Here is a 21,096-nt window from a genome sequence, read left to right as displayed (position 1 = left end):
TCTGCAGGGCAGCCTCCAGGCCAAGCCAGACCAGAGAGAGAGATGAGAAGGCTCGTGTGGCTGGTTCTGCACGAAGGGAGCTTTATTATGGATCGCCTCCGGCAAAGGGAAGAGCCACTGAAGACCTCTCTCTCGAGGGGTTCGAGGGAGCTTGCCTTTATAGGGATACAGGGGATCAGCAAGGGGACCAATTGATTACAGAGGGTCTGGGACAGACCAATGGGTTACAGAACGATCTGCATAGGGTCTTCCAAAGGATTGTGGGTCTACCTTTCCTCGCCATGACCCAAAGTAGTTGCCTTTCCAGGGAGTCCTGCTGGGCGATTGCAAAATCTTTTATCTCAGCAGACATCCCTCCAGGGCAGTGGCTGGGCATATCCCACAAGTAAGAATGCTCATTCTCAGTATACTGCTTTGGGATACTTTGCTGTGTCAACACTTCTATATTGCTGCCTTCTCCCAGTCTGATGAAGTTCACTTAATTATATGATTTCAGCTGAGATTTGAAAGACCTGGATGGGATAGTCGTATTAGCATAAAATATTAGCATCATCTAAGGTGTTCAGACAGTGTAACGAAAGGTTCTAAATGAAACCTAAAAGCCTTGGTCCTGGAAGAAGGACAAATTGGAAAGGAGTAAGTCATCGTAAGCAGTTCTTAAGAGCTGCTTCCTATAGCCTGCTCTCCTTATTCCATCACAGAGAGGCTGCTCCTCTCCTATCACAGTCCTAATGATAGGGAACACTGAGTTTTTGACAGCTAGCTCCATCTGCAGACACCAGTTCTATAAAACATAGTTGTCCTGGAGCTACCTGGGGCTCACTTTTAGACATCAAAGGGTATGTTTCTTAGACATCATAGCTCAGTAGCATTAAATGGTGAAAACTGGTTTGAGGGTGCTGTAAAAAGGGGCAGCTGCATGTTTGAGCATACATTACAAGGTTGTATTTTATGCTGAAGTGCACCAGGCAGTGCAGTTTTAAACATGGTCACCAGCCACTGTTAATTAATAAAACCAGCTCTTTTCAGTTAGTTCAGAGCAGCTTGTATTAGCAAGCAATGTTTATTGGCTTTCGGTATAGAGCACAAAGCAATGTATGAGAAGCTTTTGGGAGCAGAAATGTAGGCTTCCCAGGATATACAAAGTCCCCCAGGGTGCCTTTATTTTGTTTCCAAAGTGACCTGTTACTGCAGTGTCCCGCTGTCAGCACAGAAACCAGCAAGTCTGCTGTGGGCAGAACTACAGAAAAGGTCTTCTGTGAATTGCAGAGAAAGTGCCCTGCATCAGACACTAAGTACCACTCATTTGGAATTTTATCCATAGAGTAAAATACCACACCAACAAATGATGGAATGCTACTTTTTAGTAATGTAGGTACTGTTGCTTTCTGTTCTTGTATGAGTCATATAAATATATGTATGTGTGCGTGTGTGTCCACACTTCAGGGGTTTTTTAACAGTCATGTGACAACATGTTTCCTAGAAATGTCAAAATGCCTGGCCTGTGAAATTCTGAGAAAATTCTGTGCAAATGCCAAGTACTTCTTTATTAACACTAGGGGCAGTGTACAGCTTTTGAATCTAAGGGTTATTTAATTGCTGCTGAAAGCAGGACTCTAAATATGAACCAATAATTGCATTAATTCATACAATTTAAAAGACGAGAACTTGAAAACTATTTGAGTAGTATGCAGTTAAGTTATGGTGTGATCGATAACACAAGCTGAGGATCTCCAAGTGTTAACTGCATTTTCGTGCAAGGTATTTTGCATTTGTTGACTGATAAGAACACTCAATTTGCACAGTGTTTCCTAAGGGGGTCCAGCATCCTGCATTCACTTCCTTTTTTATACACCATCTAAACGTTTCAGGATTAGCAGGCTATTGCATCATCCACGCTTGTCATGTGTGACCCTTAAGAAGCTTAAGGAGTTGTCCCTGTAAATACAAATACTCACAAACATGAAATGTGTAATTGATATTAATCAATCTAAACAGTTTCACTATACTTCAGAAATCCCTTTTTATGCCATGATTCGGGGTAAGTATGTGCAAGATTCAACAAAATTGTAAAGTACTAAGAAACATCAGAGATAGACAATGAATCAAAGTAGTATATGAAGGCACGTTTTCCATCTGTGTCTGTGTTGTCAGACTGAGCTCCATGTGGGGATTTCTGTTTACCTTCAAGTTACCATGAAGTCAAATCTTACTCTGCAGGGTTTGAAAATTACAGTTTTGTGTGTGGTTGGTAACAACTACAACTCTATGTTCAGTCAAAGGATGCACAGCTTTTATGTGTTCAATGAAGTACTTAGATCTACTGCTAGATCCAATATTTAGATCTCTAGGGGAGGAGCCTGGAAAATCTGCACAGATGACATGTAGCTCCCATAGGCAACAACCCTGTAAAACTCTGCTGTTGACACAAAGGAGAGGAGTGTAAAAGGGCTCTTGCCTTAGTGTCCCACACGCTTCTCACTATCGAGCTGTTTTCGCAGGATGGTTCCAGAGCAAAGCATGGCAAGGACAGAATCTGACCCGTGGTGAATGCTCACTCAGTTACCGGCCTCCTGCTACCTTGGGAGAGTGTTGCAATGAATAGTGAGTGCGTGGATGTGCCAGCGAGCTATGCAAATATTATGTAACTCACACTTTGGAAAAAGAAACACTGTCCATTCATTTATGCCTTAAAGGTTTGAGTCTGTAAATTTCTACTTGACAGGTCTATAGGTTTTTGTACAATTCATTTACAATTACACATTTTTGAACTCGTCGTAAATGGAAAACATTGCTGGGACTAATATACTTTGCCCTAGGAACAGTTTGCACCTAGCCCATCATCAAGTTGTGCTACACAGTGAAACTGGTGGTTTTCCACACACATTGTGTACAGGTATTGGCAACCTCTGTTTAAAAAAAAACCAAACCACCAAAGAACCAAGGATGAGAAAAATTAAAACACTGTGGCTTTCTAATAATTTAAGGTGATCTTGGTAATAACTTATCGTCCTGACATGATATAGTGCGACGTTTTCCAGAAGACAGGAAGCTTTTCTTTCCCGAGCGAGGTCCTCCCCCCAGCAGCCGCCCGGTAGCGGTGAGACCCACCCGGCACCGAGCCCTTCCGCCGCCGCGCTCGGGACGTGGAAAATGAATTTGCCCTTTGTGGGAGGCGGCGGCGGCAGCGCTGCCTGCAACTGCACGCCCGGGACCGCCGCCGGCAGCGGCCTCGGCGGCCGGAGCACCCCCGGTCCCTGCGCTCGCCGGCAGTCCCCGGACCGGGAGGCGGATGCGCGACGGGGCACAGGAGCTGCGAGGGCAGCAGGAGGCGAGCGCAGACAGGGGGCTCGCAGCAGCTCCCCGGCCGCCCTCCCGCGGGATACCGCCCCCGGAGCGCGCCCGCCCCGCGCCCAGGAGAAGCCCACGGCCAGGCACAGGTAGGGAGCGGCGGGCGGGTGCCGGGGCCGTCCCGAGCGGCCGCCGCGCCCCGGCAGCGGGAGGCGCTGCGCTCCCAGCGCCGGGACCTCGGTTTTCCCCGGAGGGCCCGGGTAGGCACCGACCGCCACCTGCAAGGGAGCCGAGCCCTTTCCCTCCTTCTCCCGAAGCTTCTCCACCCCCGCCTTTCAGGTGAACAGGAGGTGATTGCTGGCTCGAGGCATGAGTGTTAATTGCTTTATCTTATGCAAAAAAGGCGAACTTTTAAATTTTAACTGAAGTTTACTTTGGGACTTGCATGTGGTTCCTCTCGACTGGAAGCTACGGAATGCAAGTTGGCTCCAGGGCTAACATAATGGGATAGTGGCATTTAGTGGGGGTTTCATTTTGTATACTTTCAAGTAATATTCTGAAGCCTAACTGAGGTTTCATTTTAATTTTAGGTAACATTAATGTCAGCATGTACTCTGTAAATTTGACAGTTTTAAGTTGTTTTTCTCATACCTTTTCTTTAGGTGTGCTTTGCTACATGTAAGGTACAAGTGTAACTCTACAAAAGCTTCTTAGCCTTGAAGAGACTACTGCTATGACTAATTTGCACACTTTTCAGGTTCAGTCTCTTAGTATTTACGATGAAATACATAAACTAGATGCAGAAACAAAAAGTATCCAAGTCACAGTCCATAGTTGCAACAATTACATTTATTATATGGAAAAAGAAATCCCAACTGAAGTTGTTTAAGGGTTTATACATCTGGCTGTAATATTCAATCTACTTTAAAATTCCATGTGAATTCTGTATGAACCATGCCTTCTTTTTAAACTACTGCAATTTTACACAGAAAATATTCATAGCATATTAAAGCAATATCCATAGCCTGGCTTAGACTAACAAAGCCATGAAGTTCAGTATGGAAGCAAAGTGTTTATCCTCATTTCACCTCCGTATCCTGGGTTTCTAGGCATTTCTTCTCACAAATTATGTAGTTATTCATTGTTTGACCCTTGCAGGGCTTTAACTTTAGTGAAGTGAGTAAATGCCAGGTGATCAAGTTCTATTACCAGCTACTTCAGACTTTACACCATGGTAACTTTATTTGTTTCAGAGCTGTTACTGCAGTTACCTGACCGTAACTGGAGCCTGAATTTGTTCAATAGCTTGTCATATTTTTTTACTTTGCCAGCTCAAGTTGAAGTTTTTAATACAGGATTTGTATGTAAATTGGATAAAGCACAGTTTAATTGATTCCCCTCTTTACTAGGACTTGCTGAATTGGAAATATAGGTGTAACACATGCTTTTAGTAGAGACAAGAAACCACAGTGCTGTTTTGTGTAGCTAAAAGCTATAAGCTTTCAGTCCTGGTGATTTTGTAGTGGAAATTCAGATATGACAGAAGTGAAGGCTTTAGGGAAACTATTTTATGTGCACACACATAAATAAGCATGCAAATTTGAGATGAGAAAGACTTTTAAAGTCTTGAAAGGATTCCAGCAATGACATTCTGAAAGAGAGACAATTTAATTATAGGAAGCTCATATTTTCCTCTCTGGTGGCTGGACTTCAGAGGCTTCACTGGTTTCTGCATCTGGCGTCCTCTTAGTGTGAGGTGGGCTCCACCAAGGCCTAGGACACCAAGGAGAGTTGCAGGAAGCCTGTAGAGAGCTCCAGGGGTTTAGCAGAGGACAGATTTACTGTTTTGTAAGTCAGGTCTTGGTTTGCTCTTGTTCTATGTTAATGCATATTTAAGGAGGCATGTAGGTAAAGTTTGTTTGCAGTGTAAGAACCTAGAAAGGTATATTTTAAATTATTAATGTATGTAAAGGGAAAATGCCTTATCTTTTTATTATACAGAAATTTGGTATTCAAGTATGATTGCATGGAAGTGGATTGGCAAAGTCTTAGTTAAATGTTGTTGCAATACTTTTAAGTGGAAACAAATTTTGTAAGACTTATCTGAAATATCACTTTTAATAGAAGTATCCTTATTTTGGAGAAAACATGGTTTAACACCTAATTTTGAATGTGTGACTCAACTCTTTGTTACATGAAGGGGAAATTAAAGAATTAAAAGAAACATTCTGAAGTTTTTGTTGAGCTGCAGCCTAATCTAAATATTATAGAAAGGTTAGAAGTTGGTAATTGTAGATTCTGTCACTACATTTCTCCACCATGTTGCTTTTTCATTCATTATTTTTCCAAGTAAACTTTGATTGATGCCTTTTATTTAAAGTTTGAAGCATGATAGATTTGCACTGACATCATATGTTACATAATTCCAAGAGGTATCCATATGCAATAATGATTATGAAAAACCATGAAAAGGGAGAGTGCATTTAGTCTGAGAGGACTGAATCACTCACCACTCTTTCCAGTGGATGTACTGGCTGAAGAGGCTCATCATTCTGAAATGTGCTATTGTATAGTGCATTCAAATGATGTAGCAAGGTCTGAAAGCTGTGAAAGTAATCATTCCTGACTAGCAGCTGTGGACATAGTGATAAAAATTTCTTTCTTACTGGAGCTTAAAATAAAGACTGCACCTTGGTAATTACCAGATAAAACGATCTGGCTTGCAGGAATTATATATAATAGGTAAGAGAAAATTCCCCATGTTAAAACGTCAGGTGGATAATTTTGCTTGTAGCAAGTGGGAATGAAATTCAAGGACACATATTACTTTGGTATGGTATAAAGGAATGAAGATGCTGGAGTAGGAGTGATTAGAGATGCTACTATGCAAAAGGAAAGGTAGCTGGATATTTACTGGGAAGGCTGGAGCCAGTTCTGCAGAATTTGACTTCTCCCAAATTTTACTCTTAGGACTTCAGCCATTCTTTGTGGAGGAAGACACTGACTTAAATTCACACTGATCTTGAATGGCTGCTCAACTTTTTTTTCTGTGCAGAAGAGAAGCTTGTAGTTGTAAATTTTATTGTTCCTTTAAACAGATTTTTCATATTTCAGTCCTTTTCACATGACAATAACAGATACATTCTGAAATCTTCCTAGTATAAAGTAGGGTATTTAAATGTGTTGATGGATTTTAGAAAACATTTGCTCAAGATTTAAATATGTTTTACCAAATATTGCTTAAATCTTCATCTTTGAAAAAGTGGAAAGGCTTTTTCAGTATGGAACCAGAAGTTTCAAGTCCTACATGTATGAATCTGATAGTCACATCCTGTATGATCAAAGACAAATTAGTGAAGGTTTCTGTACCTGGGCTTTGTAGGTATAATATGGAGTAAATAATTACACATTCACAGAATATTCTGAGTTGGAAGGGACCCACAAGGATCATCAAGTCCAGCTGTTAAGTGAATGGCCCATACAGGGATTGAGCCCACAACCTTGGTGCTGTTAGCACCATGCTCTAACAGGGATATTCTGAAGCCTGCTCAAAAAATGAAACATTGTGTGATGTCCAGTGAATGGAAGCTATGTAAGTTCTCAAAATGGTTAACGGAATTGTATGTTGTGTTTTAAGTCATGCCTGTAAAGTTGGGCTAAGCCTTTCTGGTCAAAATACTCAAACACAAGAGTATCCACTTACATGGAAATCAGTACTTAAGTATCCTATTTATTTTGCAGATTGTATCAATACACTATTTTACTTGATGTAATTCTAAAAATTAGATTGCTCTGTAAAATACTTTGGTTACAGCAATCCCTGTACAAGTCCAAATTATTGCAGGAATGTCACAGAAGGCAGAATTTGAGTATTAAATTGCCTGAAGATGAGTGGTACCACTTCTGAAATGTGGACGTTACAAATAGACTTTCAAGGAATAACATTACATCGCTACCTACATGCGTCTGTGGGTAGCTGGTTAAGCTTTTCCAGAAAATTTACAGACTAGCTAAGTAAAATTCTTAAACTAGTTGGAATTTGCCAGTTAGTATCTCTAAGTGAAACCACCTCCAAAACACTAAATTTGGACTAGTTGCTCAGGTAAAGTCAGTGGTTTTTTGGCTTTTTTTTTTTTTTTTCTTTTTTTGTTGTTGTTGTTGTTGGTGGTGGTGGTGGTGGTTAGGGTTTTTTCTTTTTCCTATTTTATGTCTTAGTAAAATAAGGATTAACGTAGTATGAACATTATTTAATAGCAGAACTGGAAATAGGCTGCAAGTCTGCTGATTTCCATCCATACTGTGTGGGCAGTGGAAAAAGAAAATGGAAATTTGCAACATCTTTCCTAAAAGTCAGTAGAAAAGAGCAGAGTAAACCGATCAAGCTGTACAGTCCCAGGAGACCTTTAATTGCTATCTGGAAATGGTTCTGTTGCCCATTCTGTCTCCTTTGGTGGTTTTGCTGCCTATGAAGCAGCAGCCTCACCATGCTCTACAGCTCAGTGTATTAGGATGAAACACTGGGTTGCGATCCATGGCAGGCAGCTGGGATTCAGGACAGAAACCTGAACGTTTACTGGTTATTAACTGATGACTTTTCACTTCCAAATCTTCTTTTCTGTGTTTGTGAACGTGTATGTGTCTTATTATGCATATTTTGTTGGCATGAAAACTGCAACACAATTATTTTCTTCAGTTTTTGGGGGTGATTTTAGAACTTTGGCTGTTTGTGCTTTTCAGGACTTCAGCACAAAGCCAGCAAACATCTGTTACTGTAGGTGCCCTATTTTAGGGCAAAGAGGTATTAGTGAGAGGAAAGTATCCACAGGTCTGATGTCTCCTGTATTCTCACTCCCACATTTTTCTGTACGTTGTGAGCAGATTTTAAGGTAGATCTCGAAATGCAAAATTCACTTCAAAACTGGTATTTTTTCATTCTGTTGGTTAAGATGGTGCATTATTTCAAACATTATGTAGAACAATTGTCTCACTTAAACGTATTAATGATCCAATATCCACAGATAGGTGTATTGCAATAATTTCAAAAGATATAAGAATTGGTAAAATAGACCTTGGGTTTGTTCATTTTCTGGAGTGTTTCAAATTTTATTCTACAGTTTTTATATAAATAATTTTACAAGACACTTCAGACCTTTTCTTCTTACAGAACCTTTGTTGTTGCAGGTATTTTTTTTTGTTTCTTCAGTTTAGAGGAAGGTGATACCTATTTCAAAATAAATATCCCAGCTTCTTCAAGTAATTATTTTATAAATAAGCTAAAAGTCTTTAATACTGGAAAAATGTAAACCATCAAACTTGTCAAAATCCTATGATTCTATGAAATTATCTACTGCTTTTTGGAACAAAACATGCATAGTTATGTGGACAAAAGTGGCTTTGTGGAGTAGAACATGTTCTCATGTTTTTTGAGCATTTGTTCCTGATGCTGGAGATCAGTGTACAAAAATCAGACGGAAGTAGAGAGCACACAATGTAATGCCTGTGCCTTGAATTCAGCTGAGTTTTTTTGAAATAAATTATGTTATGTTCGTGTTATAATAGGTGGTAGTCTGTAGTAGCTGCTAAGTGGAAAGTTATGTAAGAATTTTCTCCATCATTTTATGTCTGAATGTTGTCTTTGCATATTTACAATTTAATGGAATAGTCTCCTTTCCCAATGAAAGTTTTATGTTTGGTTTTAGTCCAGAGGTTTACTTTCCTGGAAAGCTTATGGGAAAATACTTTGCCTGGTTTTGATTAAAAAAAAAATTTGTATGCTTTTCCCATTTGAAATGTAGCTGGAAAAAGAGACTGGCGTTACATAAACACAACTGTATAATTTGACAGTTTTAGCCTGGCCATTTCGCATTGAGAGTTTAATTACTTTGGAAATAAAAGATTGAAAAAATATTTAAAAATTCTGGTGTCTGTTTCTAGTTTACTTTTAGTTGTTTTATGCTATTTTGTCTTTTGAAAGACTTACAACCTGGTTGCTACCATTTGGTGAGGCTTGTACTACTGTGCTTTTAAACTGCTGTCAATTAGTACAAATTAATACCTGCTACACTTGCTGCAGTCTTCAGTAGGATGAGACTTCCTTGGATGCTTAGTTAGGCCTTAAGGGAAATACTTAATGCCCACTATGTAAAGTAGCTTTTATTATTCATGAGAATTAAACTTTTTGGTGGTGGATTGCAGCGTTGATCACACATGAGCTTTGTAACCTGAACACTGATGTGTTGGAAGAAGTCTGTCCTCTTGCCTCTCAGAAATAGGTTCTGAAACCCCAATGCTGTAAGTACCTATGAGAGTGGTTTCCTGATTTGCTCACCAAAAAAAGATGGATTATTCACATACTCAGGGTTTCTACAGTTTGTGTGCAGGATCATAGACCTTAATAATGTAACATAGCTGACATCTCTGTAACAGGTTTTAAAGCTTTATATAAGATTGTACTACCTAATATTATTTGGTCTAGTTGTTCTGTAACACTTCCCATTTTGGGCTTTAAAAGTAAACATGTCCAAAACACTAACAATTTGCTTAATTTTCCTTAAAATTTGCTATAAGGTCTGTCAGGTCCTAAAGCCTCGTAAAATCTCTCCAATGTTTTAATGAAGTCCTGGATGTAGCAACTGTGAGAAAAGTCTTTTTGTCCATGGTAAATTGCAATCTGATGTATCCTGTTACTGAAACCAGCTGGGAGTGTACACAGACTGATTCAATTGCAGAGTTGCTGTGTGTCACTTCTGACTTATAAGGTCAGTTCAATTTGTAAGTTTAAGCCTCCATCTAATCTGCTGCAGGCTTTGATGTGAGGGAATCCAGATGCTGAAAAGTGAAGCAGAATCTAGCATTAACTATAGAACTTAAGCCTTATTAAAAATGAATGCCATGGCTGTCATCAGAGTAAGAATTTAGTTATGTTGTGGCTATTTCTTATTTAAGGTGTGTATATATGTAATTTTCTGTTTTTTTTTAAATGGTGTGTTTAAGAGGTGACTTGCCAAGGAAGATTTTGGCCTGTAGTACGCATCAGAATGGTCAATAATACAGGGGTGGTATCATACATGTATTTTCTTAGAAGTTTGAGTGTTGTTAGATTACACCTTTTTTGTGTGTCTAATTGCCGAAGCAATTACCCTTTAGAAAATGCATTCACCTTTAGTTTTCAAAAAAAGTTTTCCTTGTCTTTCAGAGTAGTTTCTACTTTTAAACTTCATTAAAAAAAAAAAAAAAAAAAACCAAACCCCAAACCCAGATATGTGACCTTACTTGGCACAGAAGGTCACATATCTTGGCTTTCCATCTGGTTAAGTAATTCATTTGAAAAATAAGCTAGGCAACAGAGCCATTTTTGTCATTTTTGCAAGTGCCTTACAAAAATACTTACTTGAAATGCTTTCACTTCACACTTCTTCATAGCTACCTTCCTGCCCAGTGCTAAACACAGCTCTCTGTCTTCACTTCAATTTGTGCCTCAGAAAAAATGAATAGCAGTCTCTAAGCTTGCGTACATAGGAACATTCAGGAAAAATATTCCAGATTACTTCATGGACATTCTATATTATGAATGTGAGCTAACTTCAAAAGTTTATCAGTTAAATCACATTCAAATCTGTTATGGATTCTTTTATTTGGAACTGATTTTTGTTTGTGAATTCTAAAGTAAATTAAGTTAAATTTACTTCTAAAGTAAATTAAACGAGCATTTTACAATCACTTTTAAACTTCAGTTATGGTTTAACTAATACATTTTAAAAGCTTTTTCAAATTAATCTTCCTGAAAGTTCTGGCTAATAAACCCTTCTAAGTTGTGGTAGGGTGATAGCAGAGGTTACTATGTCTTATTCTCTGTTCTGCTCCTCTCCTCAGTCTGCTGGACAAAGAGCAGCAGAACAAAATGGATACTTCTTGAGCAGCCAGGGTGGTTCACAGATGGTACATAACTTAAACTCATGTTCAGAGAAAGCAAATACAGTGGGGGAGGGCACAAGGCACGGACATATTGCTTATTGTGCTGCAGCAATGGCCATCTTTGGCAGAAAGTGGGGCAGGCAGCAAAAAGGGGTAACATATTCAGCATTCCCTAACATCTTCAGCTGCAGGTTTTGGCAGAACTTGCATCAGTAGCAAGAACATCTCTGTAAATGAGCAGTCTACAAACAATGAAGTAGGAATGTTGTCTCTCCTGGAAATCTGTGTTTAACTAAACTGTATAGGGGGGTTGGTTGTGGTGTTTTTTGTTTGTTTGTTTTTTGATTGTTTGTTTGCTCGTTTTGTGTAAGTTTGTATTTTACTGACACTGAAAACACTTCTTCCAAGAGAGGTTGCTGGGGAAAAAGGTAGAAGGTACACAACACCTGTTGTGCCACACTGGCTCCTGCTTTGGGTGTTACTGAATATTCTTGTTCAATGTAAATTATACTGAATCATAATGCTCATTATACTGGAGTGTTCAGCTCACTGCACATGGAAGTAGTTGTTGAGTGTTTGAATTTGTACTGTATATTCATACCCTCAATTAATACAAAGAAGAGTAACTTCTTTGTGTAGATAAATTGTAAGAGTCCTTTTCTTCATTCATGAAATTCTTGAATGTATTCTTGAATATCTTCCCACACTTTTCAAGCAGTATGAAAGTCTGCTTCTCATGTGGACATCTCTGATTCCAAAGATCCTCACACAGTGAGGCCATCCTGGAGAAACTGCAAGAAGAAATTTTGAATGCAGTTAGTGGTGGGATAAGGCACGCTTCCTTCTCTGGAGTTATGATTACATTCTGTACAGATTCATTTGGATGAACATGTGGAATCTTTCTTGCTTATGTGGTTCTGGCTAGGAACACTGACTACTTTTCAAACTTTGTGTGTAGTAATGTACATTGAACTTCTTTATAACCTGTAAGTAGTTACACATCACTTTCTTCTTCTGTAATCTAGACCAAATAATCTGGATTTTTCTGGTAGTAACCTGCAAAAAGCCCCAAAATATGCCCCCTTAAACATTCCTGGTGCTTCCCAAACCAAATACTCCCTTTTGACTAGTGAAACAGATCATGTTCTTTGGCATGGGCTCTGCTCCTGACCTCAGAGAAACAGTCATGAAAATTAATTGAAACAGTCCAGAGCAGTTGGAAGCAGCTTCTTTGGAAATACTACTAGGTGTTGGTTTCTGCTTTCTTCTGACAATATCTGGTTTTGTGCTTGGGATTCTTCTGTAAAGGCTAGTATAAGCAGTGTTCATAGACTTGTAACCATTTCTAGTCTGTCTTTTTCTCATGTAAATTTAATGTTTCATTCTTACAGTATATTGGGACTTTTAAAACTTGTTTTTTTGAATGCAGGTTTTTTCCTTACTTGCATTCTGTCATCATTGCAGAGTCCATTTTGCTTTCTGTGTTGTATTTGATTCTGGCAAATATAGTATAATATGTAAATTTGTCTATATTTGATTGTGCCAATTGACGTTTTCAGATACATTTGGAAAAATCCAGTAGAACTCAAGTGTTTCAGGATATTTTAAAAGCAAATCTGAAGGTAATTTAAGAAATGCATTAATTGATGTTTATAGCTGATGAGGAGACAGGTGAAGGGACAAATGTGGCTTGTGCTCTTACTGTACGTTTGTGTGGCAGTAGATTTCCAGATCCTTCCAGTGTACAATGAGATGAAGATGGGAAGAAAAAACCAAAAACAGCATAAGTGAAACAATTTGTTTTATTTATTTATTAAAATATTAATGGCCTAGGAAGAGAACTCCTATTTCTTTATTGCAAAAGTGGTGCTGCTTTAGTGGGATCACTCTGTGTCATTCATTAAACTGTCAGAAGAAAATGAACAATACTGGGGAGTGGAAGGATGTGAAAACTGTAGAACCCACTCGAACACGGGAAAGTTTCACATGTGCCTGACCCTTCATCCATCACACAGAGACTGTGTAAGGATTACAGAGGACGAACGTGCCCGTTGGTGCCTGTTGGCCTCACGAGGTGGAGCTCCTCTCCTTCCTTACCTTACTCTGGGCCCTTGGAGGAATTGCCCTTGTCCTCGATTTTGCATGAAAATACCTTCAGTCTGTGCTTCTGCCAGAGGGGGTGTCTCTGTCCTCCTCCTCCTGGCCACCCACCAAGTGTTGCTGCTCTCTTTTATGCTACTTCTAGCTCTTCTTGGCAGCATGATTAACTGGATAATAGACATGGAGCAGTTGGAAAGTGATCAGGTTTTTTGTCATTTAAGGTTCTGCTCAGTGCCCAGACTTTGCAGATCACATGCCTGCACCAGTTCTATTCTGGCACAAATTAGAAGTCAGGACCCTCTTTCTTTTTGGGAGGTAAGATGAAGTTAGGTCAGTTTTAGCTTAAAACTATGCCCTGAGCCATGGGTATGATGCTGTCTAGTACAACTGCCATTCCTGTAGGAAAAAGTGGATTTCTATTACATTTCTGTACCAATTCATAAACTTCCTCTGTTGCTGGGGCAAGTCCAGTAAACTGGTCTGATGACAAATGTTTATTCTTTTTTTGGAGTTTGGCAGAAGACTTGACTAAATCTTCTGTCAGATGAGTCAGATGGACTGTCTTACTTGGTGGTTGCACAGTTACCAGGTCTGGTGGAGAAGAAGCTAAGGAAGAAAGATGTGAGGGGGAAGGAGGCAAGTAGGAGCTCATCTTTCAGGGGAAGCCCACCGTTGCACCAGATTGGAATGTGTTGGAGGCATTATATCTAAATATTTAAAATAACAATGCAAAAATTTGAGTAAAATTTCAGTTGAGGGTACATTTCTTTCTGTCCTCACAGTTCTAATGATTTGCTTTTGAATCAAAAAGTTGGTCTTTTGTCATAAAGGGAAAATTTAATAAGAATTAGAACTACTTTGTCATTAGCAAAACAAACCACTCTTTTGTTTTGAATCCTTCTGAGGTTTTTTAGCTCTTATGAAATGTTTCTCTTTTTTGTGTGTGCTAATAAAACCAGTCTTAATCATTAGATTTTGCAGTATCCCCAGAGATTAGCTGACTTGGGTCTTAAAACCAAATGTTAAGTAATATGAATAACAGTTCTACATTTTATTTATTGAATAAAACATTAGATTTTTTACATAGTATATGTAGACATATTTTTAATAGCAAAATAAATTACAATTCTAATATCTCCTAAAACCTGAAACTTGTACTTGCTGGTTTTTAACATTTGAATACATTGATTTTATGTTACAGATGACTCAGATTTCCACCAGCCTGTTAAGTGTGTTAATTCACAAAAGCTGTAAAAAGTAGGCATTAAAAAAAGTCACAGAGTATGCAGCGTGCCCTTCAGCACTGATTACATGCTCATTGCCTTTGACTCCCCTTGTGTGGTTTGTATCCTGGTCCTTTATTTTCAGAAGACAGATGAATGAGCTGCTTTGTCCTGAGTTGCTGCCTGGGAATTAAGGGAGCTTTGATGGTCCTGTTGTCCATCAGCTCAGGAGATCCAACTTGTGAATGAAGGGGTTCAGGAATGAATTAAAGCACAGGAAGAAGCCGGACTGGCACAATGTATAGAGGGATTGAGAGCGTGCATAAGGTGATACCTTTGGGGTGGCAGTAGGGAACTGATGACCTCTGAGGACCTCCCTCATCCAGAATACTTGTGTGTGTGGATTTACTGAGCTCCTGCCTCTCTGTGTCCATCTCCTGGGTGATTACCACTGAGCACTCATTTATCCTTTGCCTATTCATTATCTGTTTTCTCCCCTTGGCCCTCTGACAGAAGAGTTTGGGATATAAAGCTGTTAGTTCAAGCTCAACTCAGACAACCTGATGACATTAACAACAAGGGAAATGGGGGATGTGTTCTGAGAAAACAGTGAGTTGTTTGTTCACTAATATTATTTTAGGTTTAGGACTACTGCTTGTACTTGAGTAGTACAAGCAAAAACAACTCAGCAAGTCTGTTGATGACACCAAGCGGTGGGGTGCAGTTGACAGGCTGGAGGGAAAGGGATGCCATCCAGAGGGATCTGCACAGGCCTGAGAGGTGGGACTATGCAAACCTCATGAAGTTCAACAAGGCGAAGTGCAAGATCCTACACCTGTGTTGGGGCAATCCCAAACATGGATACAGGCTGGGAAACAAGTGGATTGAAATAAGGGGAATTGGTGGATGAAAAACTAAACATGAAAGCTTATTGCATTCTGGGCTGTATCAAAAGAAGTGTGATGCATGTTGAGGCAGGGGATTCTGCCCCTCTGCTCTGCTGTGGTGAAACCCCACCTGGAGTGCTGTGTCCAGCTTTGGGGCCTCAAGCGTAAGAAAGATGTGCATCTGTTGGAGCAAGTCCAGTGGAAGGCCTTGAAGATTGTCAGAGGCCTGGAGCACCTTCCATATGAGGACAGGCTGAGAGAGTTGGTGTAGTTCAGCCTGGAAAAGGCTCTGGGTAGACCTTAGAGCAGTCTCCCGGTACCTAAAGAGGGCTTACCTATGCCATGTGAGCCACAGATACTAAAGTAGACAGCAAAGCATTGTGGAGCTGGACAACTTTCCAGAGAGGTTCTTTCCTCCCTCCCCCTACCCCCCCCTTCTTAATTAAACTTTAAACAAGTAGTTAAAGGTATATAAAGACTTTTACAAAGAACACTTTTAAAAGTTCCCAAATCCTATTGCCCTCCCAATTACGTTTATTTTAAAAGAGAAAACTTGTTGGTTCTAATGTATGGAGCTGAATTCTAATTCATTCTTTTCTTTTTTATTATGTCAGTGTTGGTAAATTTGTGCTTTCAAGGCATGACCATAAAGATTTGAGTGTATTTTTGTAGGAAGGACAATTACAGACACAAGACTGTGATTAATAACTGATGAAAATCAGGTTTCCTAATGTTATTTAAATATTGGAGGTTTATGTGCCAAATATTGCTTATCGTGTGATATGCTACCATAAGGAACAATGCTGTAAATGCAGGGAATCAAAACTGCATTTGTCTAAAGTCTGTGAACAGTTGCAGGCAGCCCCTGGACATGTGCTCAGAACAGCACTGCTGGACCAGGAGAGTAGCCACTGCTGACAGGTGAGCACTCCAGCTGCCTCTGGAAGGTCCAAGAGTTTGGCTGCTTTTCTAGTTGTTTACTATTACTATCTGCGCTGAAGTGCTGAATTTTAGTGTCACACCATTCTTAATTCCATATAATCCCACCAGTTTCCCATGTGAGGCCTGTGAAGTACTGGTGGCTGCTTTCTTTAAAGCTTTGTAACTAGAGGTGCACATTGAGTACAGGGCTCCAGCCTGGTTTTGCCAGGCAGGATGGTGGCTATAGCATGTACTGCTGTTGTGCAGCGGCTCCCTGCTTTGGTCTGTGTTGCACAGAATTTGAAGTAGCTTCAGTTTCAACTAGGAGCTCAGTTCATACTTGACTTTATATGAAACAGTTGTAAAATTTTTATGTCTGACTTTTATTTTACTTGAAATGGGTTGAAAACATCTCAGGCAAATATGTAAGTCTCCTCATCTTTCACATGTAACGTTAACGTGCATTTGAAGAGATCTTTGTAAAGTCTTAAGAGATCCATAAACCTTTTTGATTGCAGAAGGAAAATGCGTTCATTTCTGAAATCGCTCTGAGAAGTGGAAAAGAAAAATAGTTCATTAATCAAACGTGGAACAGGAAGTATGAAGTTACATATTGTAAATTATTTCTGTTCAATGTGCTTTTAAAAGATGAAGACAGAAGCACTTTGTAACTTCCAAATTACAGTTCTCTTTAAAACTTTTGCAGAAGATGCATATTCATGCTATGGTTTTCAGTTTTCAGATGAAGAAAATATGCATGGTTACATGAGTTGACCTCTGCAGAGTCATCTCTCAATAGGGATCTGCAGTTCATGTTTTTTTCCTTACCCTGACCTTTTTTCAAGGAGGAGAAGAAAAAATGTTGAATAAATTTGGAATATTGTGTCATTCTCAAGGGATAGATTAGTTGATAGTTTTGACTATGTCAGGGTAAAAATGAAACCTTGTGTTTATGACAATTGACCTGAGAGCAGCTGTCAAACATGTTTTTGAGTCATGGAAGTATTTGAAAATGTTCCTGTCAAATAATGGCATGCGAAGTTCTTTCCTGACCTTGGAAATTATTGCTTGTTTTAACAAAAGAGTCTTGTGGCATCTCTAGTTTCTGTGAATTAGGACCAGTAGGGTTCTTCAAAATTAATCTGTATTATCGTTAATATAATAAAACAATCCAATCCCCCATGTCAGAGCATCATAATTAATTTGTTCTAGTGTCAGTCTGCTTTCTTTCATGCTGCATTTCATTTTCTAATGGAGGTTACAGGAAGAAGGAAATCATAACAGGACACTGAGAATTGAACTCTAATTTACATGGAAAAATATAGTAATAGTAAAGCATTGGTAAATTTCCTTTGGGAAAACAAGGTTTTCTTCTCTGGTACTGTTGTTCTTGGTGAAGTTGTATGCGCTTTGACCTTGTAGTTAATGACCTCAATAGATTAATTCCATCGACTTAAATTCACTACAGGATTTTATCTGTTTTCCTTTTTCTTATATTCCCTAGATAATTTTACTGATTTCATAGGAAGCATCAATTTCATTTACTTTCAGATAACCAGCTTGTGCTAATGCTAGGATGTTATGAACAGTTCTAAAGCTTTTGCACAAACACTCTAACTGAGGTAAGTGATTTGACATTTTCATTCCATATTGAAAATAATTTACACTTCTTGTTCTTACAGTAATACAACACGAATGTATCCTTTCAAGTCCCTGAAGTAAGAATCCTCTAAGTAAACATACAGGAGTTAAGACTGTGTTGTATATTCTATATTCTTCCTAATGGAAGAGTGAACAAGCAGTCATGAAGTGCCTTTTCATATGTCCAGCTTGCCTAACAGAGCTCAGACAAAGGCTGATGTTACACTTCCTAATCACATTCATTTAGCAGTGTTTTTGATTGCACATAATATATCCTTATACTACAGCAAATCTAAATGTGGACTTTGAAATGACATCTCAAGGATGAATATCAGTCTTGTCAGAGGGCATGCCTTTGCTGTCAAACTTTATTCTCAAAACTTTTGCACAGTCTTTCTAGAAATCAAGAAGCTATAGAAATCTAATATTTTTTTGCATAAGTATTTAATATATTAGCTTTTATCTCACTGCAGCATTACATTTCTGGCCCTTTTTCAATTGCAATCATGCAGTGGATATAAAAAGCTACTATAAATCATGAAAGAAGCAGGAATAAAACACCATAATACTTTGATATTTATTGCATTATCCCCATAAAGAAAATGCTTCGGTTAGATGAAGAATTGCCTCTCTTGCTGACAACAAGTATCCTTCAGGTTGAGAAACTAAATTTAAATTCACTTTCAAGAGCTGTATCAAGGCTATGTAGAAGTACCAGTGTAACCACTCAGTCCATACAAGTTACACTTTTATAGCTTAAGGAACATAATAGTTTTGTCTTTGCCATCTCATTATCCTCTAGATACATATATTGTCTACTCCTGATGTAGGTAGTAGAGGTACCTTGTCCTGGACAATTTTGGGTGCACGGTGGGGTCTAGAGATTTTGAGATCTGAAGTAACCTCATAATCTCCTGTGAAAGCTTCATGTCTCTAAGGGTGGCAGTGTTCTCTCCAGCCCTTTGCTGTTGCTAAGACCAAAGGCTCTGTCTGTGTCTCTGTAAATAGAACATAGATAGGTCTTCAGCTAAACTAGAGGGGAGGTTTGGTGCTTTGGGGGGGGCTTTGCAGGGTTTTTTTTGGGGTTTTTTTTTGAAAGCTTACTGCAAAGTCTGGGTATGGAATTCTGTATGATAATGGTTGCACAGTGAAAGAACACACTGGCATGTGTTTGTAAGTATACAAGTAGTTTCTTAAATTTGAAGTGCAGACAATACATTTTTTCTCTCACATCTGGATTGTGACTGCAGTTGACAAAATAGTGTTTCTAAGGTGTAACTGACAGTAACTTGCTGATGCTAGGATAAGAAAAGGAAATCAGTTACAATCTTGTACTAACTTCATTCTAATATTATAGCTGCTTGGGTAAGAATCAGTTTCCCCTTAAAAAAGGGAATGGTATTCATTCTGTGATACCTGGCAACCGCCCCTCACTGGTAAATCCATTGTTGCATTGTTACTGGTAGGAGATTCAATAACAAGTGCTGTACTGCTAAACTAAACTTTTTTAGGAGCAGGGACTCAAGTCATTGGACATTACAGAGGGATCACATTAGTCTATCAGTAGCCTCCTTCTGGACAAAATGTAAGAATATTTTGTGCTATTTTATGGATTGCCACATCTCTGTCTTGTAGTTCTTTCCAGTGGAGTAATGGGTTAAAATCCTTTCTCGGATGGTGGATAGGGAACTTGAAGGCATATTCTCTATGTTTTTTCTACAGCCTGTGGTAGCACTGAGGAATGTCCTGATGTGGTTCACAGCTTATCTCCACAGGCAATTTTGTTGACCGAGATGAGGGAGTGGGGCATGTGAATGAATGAGAAATCTTAAGCTAATAGCACCTTTTCTCCAAAACATGGTCTGAAGGTTTTTGCAATTAATTGTTTAAAGGGGAATGGGGTGGTCCTTCATGAACTTACCTGAATAGAACCTTTATGGAAAAAAATACCTCTCCGGAGATAATTGCAGTGTGATCTATTAGTCACTGACTTTCATCAGTGGTGACTGAGAGAGCTAAATAATTTTGAAAACTGAAGGCTCTTTTTCTATATATAAATAAATTTCATCAATGAATGTTGTGAGTGGATGACTGAAATGTTATTTAAACCCATGAGTCCTTTAAAATTATACAGAAAGCATCATAAACATATTTTCCAAATAACAGTCTTAACTATGGAAGTTATTTTCTTCATGCAGATGTATCACCCAGTGCCTAAAATTAATTTTCTTTCCCTTAGTTGGAGGTGTTTGGTAGAGCTAATAGGCAGAGATATGCAAGGAATTTCCTTACTTATTTGAAAAAATATATTATGGCTGCTGTTGGTGAGCACTAGAGGGCTCTTTAGACTAAAGCAAAAGAATACAATGTCATGTTTATCATCACGGATATGTCTAAGGCATTTTGGTATCTTGAACTAAATAATCAGACCCACTGTTTTCATTAGAATAGTGTAAGGCTTCCCTTTTCAAGAAAAAATAAATCAGTGTCTTCAAAAATAGAGGAGTTTAGCCTGTTGTTATGTAGCAAGTGTTGGAATTTTTGAGAAGTGTGGCCTTTATATGCAGTCATCCAATTAGTTTAAATTTTTATACATTTTTTTGATTAGCAGTCAAGATTTTTTTCATGTTCCCTTTCCAAGTGGGTTTATTTTAAGATATCTTATGTGCATGGTTTATCTTTCTTTCTGCTTGTCTGTGCACTTTTAAATTTTTTTCCTTACATGGTGTTTAATTTATAATAGCCCCTGTATGATGAAGCCCAAGTCTGCCTTACATTCTATTAAACGTGATTACTGTATGCAGAGGTGAATGTAAAATGTAGCTATGCTTCTTTGGAAGTGTTTTTCAATCACTTTGAACTTGCTTTTCAAAAAAGGGCCAAACATTGTACATTTCATTAATGTCAGAAATGATTCTTAGCTGGTCTGAATTTCTCATGCAGCCTGAAAAGGCTTTGCCACCTTACCCTGGCTGAAATGTGGACAGAGTGTGTTTAGTCCAGTGTTAATTGATGCCACTTGAGGGGAGAGGAGGAGCTGTAAAACCTATTCTATGCTGCTGGGAAAAAAAAGCGTAAAAGAGGACCACTCTATAAGCTGTAGGGGAACAGTGATCTCA

Source organism: Coloeus monedula (assembly GCF_965178545.1).
Source record: "Coloeus monedula genome assembly, chromosome: 1".
Taxonomy (NCBI): Eukaryota; Metazoa; Chordata; class Aves; order Passeriformes; family Corvidae; genus Coloeus; species Coloeus monedula.
This window is presented reverse-complemented; position numbering follows the sequence as displayed.